The sequence below is a fragment of the Dama dama genome, chromosome 21 (genome assembly GCF_033118175.1).
Source record: "Dama dama isolate Ldn47 chromosome 21, ASM3311817v1, whole genome shotgun sequence".
Lineage (NCBI taxonomy): Eukaryota > Metazoa > Chordata > Mammalia > Artiodactyla > Cervidae > Dama > Dama dama.
Genome location: NC_083701.1, coordinates 19,982,809 through 19,987,381, shown reverse-complemented (window position 1 = coordinate 19,987,381; position 4,573 = coordinate 19,982,809). Strand labels below are relative to the sequence as shown.

At 43.8% G+C, this 4,573-nt stretch overlaps 1 pseudogene; it reads right to left on the bottom strand.

Moving 5' to 3' along the window:
- Window positions 1–222: 222 nt before the first annotated feature.
- LOC133042189 (nucleolar RNA helicase 2-like) lies at window positions 223–3,064 on the bottom strand (annotated as a pseudogene).
- Window positions 3,065–4,573: the final 1,509 nt, after the last annotated feature.

Sequence of the window (4,573 nt, the reverse complement as noted above, 5' to 3'; positions counted from 1 at the left end):
GTTTTTGCCAAATAAATCCTTTACTTCAAATTTCTGTCCAAATGCTTTATTAAAACTCCGCTTCTGGCCTTTATTTTGGAATCTGTTACTTTTGTTGCCACCTCCTGATTGCTGTCCTCTGAAGCTTCTACTTCTATCCTACTGTTCCGTGATACCTTGGTTGCCCTCACGCTGTCCCCTGAAGCCTCAATCACCTTCCCGCTGTGCTCGGATGTTGTGATATCACTCCCGTGGTCCTTCTAGCTCTGGTTGCTCTGTGGCCACAGAAAGCTTCCATCACTGTGAATCATACCACTTTTCCTGTCCTGTTACTGATGCAGTAGGGATATCAAAGCAAACATCCTGCTTTCCTTTGAGAAAGACCATTCTCTTCACTTTGGAATCAGTATCCTCACCCAATTTCTCTTTAAGTTGTTTCCAAACATAACGAATGTTTGGCATTTGAATTGAGCATCGCAGATCATGGTTACAAAGTCCACATTTGAGTTGATCAAGGAGTGCTGATCTACTGACATGGCACTGGAGAATTGGGCCAGGGCTGCTGCCAAGGTTTCCACAGCTCCATTCTCCTCAATCAGCTTCTCAGCTGCTTGAAGTGACCAATCGCAGTGGGAGTCACAGAGTCCAAGAGCCTGATGGGGCACCTTCGATAGAAGCTTTTATTATCTTTGCTGCAGAAGGAATACCTATTTGCTTAAATTTAATTCCCACTTTTTGCTCCACTTGGGCTAACTGGTATTCTTGCTTGTGCTGATAAAAGCAGGTGCAAACCCCAGTCTTTCCAGCTCTACCTGTTTGCCCAGAATGGTGAATGTAGAATTCCACATCCTTTGGTGGGGAACTTTGAAAAACCAGATCAACCTTGGGGATGTCTAACCTATGTGCAGCAACATTGATTGCAACTAGAACTCCAACATCACCATTTCTAAAACCTTTCAGGTTTCACCTTTCAGGTGATTTCCCCTTCCTTCTATGGAATGTCTCTGTGTAAAGACTGGGCATCCTGCTTTATGGCCACATTCTGTGACAACTCTTGGGCTTCTTCCTTCGTTTCACAAAATGTGATAGTGCGCCCTTGATAACCACTGTACACTCGGCTTACGTCCCCAGTAACTGCTGCCCTCTCAGTCCAGTGGCACTTGATAGCCAGATGCTCTACAGTTATTGCTGTTTTCTGTGTCTTTTTACCAATCAGGACTGCTTGTTCATATGTAGATTTCATGTATTTCTTAGCAACATTATATACCCAATAAGGGCAAGTTGCAGGAAAGAAACCAATGTTTGGGGATTGTCTTCTGAATCTTTCTTGTATGGTACATATAAAATCTCTTCCACTTGATCAGCAAAGCCCATGTCCAACATCTGGTCAACTTCAGGACAACATGTCTAAGTGTGTTGAGAAGCTTTGCTTATATTCCATATGGTGAGTTTCAGCGAGAGCTCATGGGACTACAAGTGCACTCCAGTTGTATTTATGTATTTCTTCCACTCCCATAGAGCACGCAGGACCTGCGCTGGGCCCTGAGGAGGAAAGAGGAGACCCACAACAGTAAGTACAGAAAGCACTGTACTTCAGAACAGAGGTCCCAGAGAGGTGGATGCAGGGCAGCGGGAGGACCTGGGGACAGCCCTGATCTTGGAGAACAGGTGGGACTTGGTCAGATAAAGCATTTGTGTAGAAGCACCAAGTGGGGGAGCATAACACATCCAGGGATGAGTGGGGGGCAGTGGAAGGAAGGTTGGTGTTTTCTCTACATGGGCTGCTGTAAAAAAATTAAATACGAGAGACTGGGTGGCAACAGAAATGTATTTCTCACATTTCTGAGGCCTGGGAAGTCCAGGGTCATGGCACCAGCAGATACAGGGTCTGGTGAGGGCCCTTTCTCGGGTTGCAGAAGGCCTACTGTGTGCTCATGGCATGGTCTCTGGGGCCTCTGTTACAAGAGTGCTGCTTCTATCGCAAGGCTCTGCAGTGGCCCCCCAAGTGCTACCCACTAATACCATCACCTCAGGTATCAGGTTTCAACACAGGAATTTTAGGGGGACTGGACATTCAGCCCACAACAGTTGGAGACCTGGACAAGTCCACGCCAGCCTAAGGAATGAAGTCCTTGTTGAAGGACTGCACATGGCAGGTCCTGCCAACAGGAGGCTGTTTCTTTGGGAAGATGCTGCCTGTCCTTAGGAGTGGGGTAGGAGAGTGCCTCACTCCCTGCACGGCTCAGCTGCTGCCTCTGCGTACACTGTGTTACCCAGAATCCAAGGACAAAGGGCTCGGCCCCTCAGGGCCAGTGGAGCTAGACAAAGTGGAAAAAAATTCTCGTTTGCTCCTTCTTGATGCATCATCTTCAGTTTATCTGGGACATTTTTCCAAAGAAGACACACAGATGGCCAACAGGCACATGAGAAGAGGTTCAGTATCTCTAATCATGAGGGAAATGCAAATCAAAACGACAATGAGATACCACCTCACACCTGTCAGAATGGTTGTCATTAAAAAAATAAAAAATAATAATAATAATAATAACAAATGCCAAGTGTTGGTGCGGATGTGGAGAAAAGAGAACCCTTGTGCACTGGTAGTAGGAATGTAAACTCATGCAGCCACTGTGGAAAACAATATGGAAAATCCTCAAAAAGCTAAACAGAGCTACTGTTTGGTCTAGCAATTCCACTCCTGGGCATGTATCCCAAAAGGAACCAAAACAGTAATTGGGAAAAAAAATGCACCCCAGTATTCATTGCAGCACTGCTTTTAATAGCCCAGAAATGGAAGCAACCTGTGTCCATCAGCAGATGAATGGATAAGGATGATGTGGTATGTATATATGATTGATATTAGTCAGCTATAAAAAAAAAAGAATTGAATCTTACCATTTGCAATAACATGGATGGACTTGGAGGGTATTATGCTAAGTGAAATAAGTCAGAGAAAGACAAATACTCCATGATATCATTAAAATGACTCTAAAAAATAAACTAGTGAATATAATAAGAAACAAGACTCACAGATGTAGAGAACAAAACTCTTACCAGTGGGGACAGGAGCAAGGGAGGGGCACATAGTGGGAATGGAGGAGTAAGAGGCGTGAACTACTAGGTATAAAATAAACCAGCTAAAGTTTCCCTGTACCACCCAGGAATATAGCAGATACTTTATAGTAACTATGAGTAGAGCGTAACCTCTTAACAGTTGTGAATCACTATGCTATACACCTGAAACTAATATAATATGGTAAATCAACTGTGCCTTCACAAAAAGTTGATATACCTACCACACCTTCATATCTAGTTATTAATAAGCAGAGGACACAAGATGTAAAACTAAAATATTATTAGTATTTAAATAGGCTTATCAACAACATGAATTAGTCCTTCCTTGGTGGAAAAAGGTCTAATTTCTTTAATAACAGCTACTAACTAAGCTACCACATCCAACGTAAGGAGCAGCAGATGCTCTTTGCTGGAGCAGCCAAGAAGAGATACCCCACGTCCAAGGTTAGAGAAACAAACCCAAGTAAGATGATAGGCACTGAGAGAGGGCATAAGAGGGCAGACAGATTGAAACCACAATCACAGACAACTAGCCAATCTGATCACACGGACCACAGCCTTGTGTAACTCAATGAAATGAGCCATGCCATGTGGGGCCACCCAAGATGGACCAGTCATGGTGGAGAGGCCTGACAGAATGTGGTCCCCTGGAGAAGGGAATGGCAAACCATTTCAGCATTCTTGCCTTGAGAACCCCATGAACAGTATGAAACGGCAAAAAGATAGGACACTGACAAATGAACTCCTCAGGTCAGTGGGTGCCCAATTTGCTACTGGAGATCAGTGGGAAAATAACTCCAGAAAGAATGAAGGGATGGAGTCAAAGCAAAAACAACACCCAGTTGTGGATGGGACACCACAGATGGTCAACACCGAGATCAGATTGATTACCTCCCTTGCAGCCAAAGATGAAGAAGCTCTATACAGTCAGCAAAAACAAGACCAGGAGCTGACTGTGGCTCAGATCATGAACTCCTTATTGCCAAATTCAGACTGTAATTGAAGAAAGTGGGGAAAACCACTAGCCCATTCAGGTATGACCTAAATCAAATCCCTTATGACTATACAGTGGAAGTGAGAAATAGATTTAAGGGACTAGATCTGATAGACAGAGTGCTTGATGAACTATGGACGGAGGTTCATGACATTGTACAGGAGACAGGCACCAAGAACATCCTCAAGAAAAAGAAATGCAAAATAGCAAAATGGCTGTCTGAGGAGGCCTTACAAATAGCTGTGAAAAGAAGAGAGGTGAAAGGCAAAGGAGAAAAGGAAAGATATACCCATTTGAATGCAGAGTTCCAAAGAATAGCAAGAAGAGACAAGAAAGCCCTCCTCAGCCATCAATGCAAAGAAATAGAGGAAAACAATAGAATGGGGAAGACCAGAGATCTCTTCAAAAAATTAGAGATACTAAGGGAACATTTCATGCAAAGATGGGCTTAATAAAAGACAGAAATGGGATGGACCTAAGAGAAGCAGAAGTTATTAAGAAGAGGTGGCAAGAATACACAGAAGA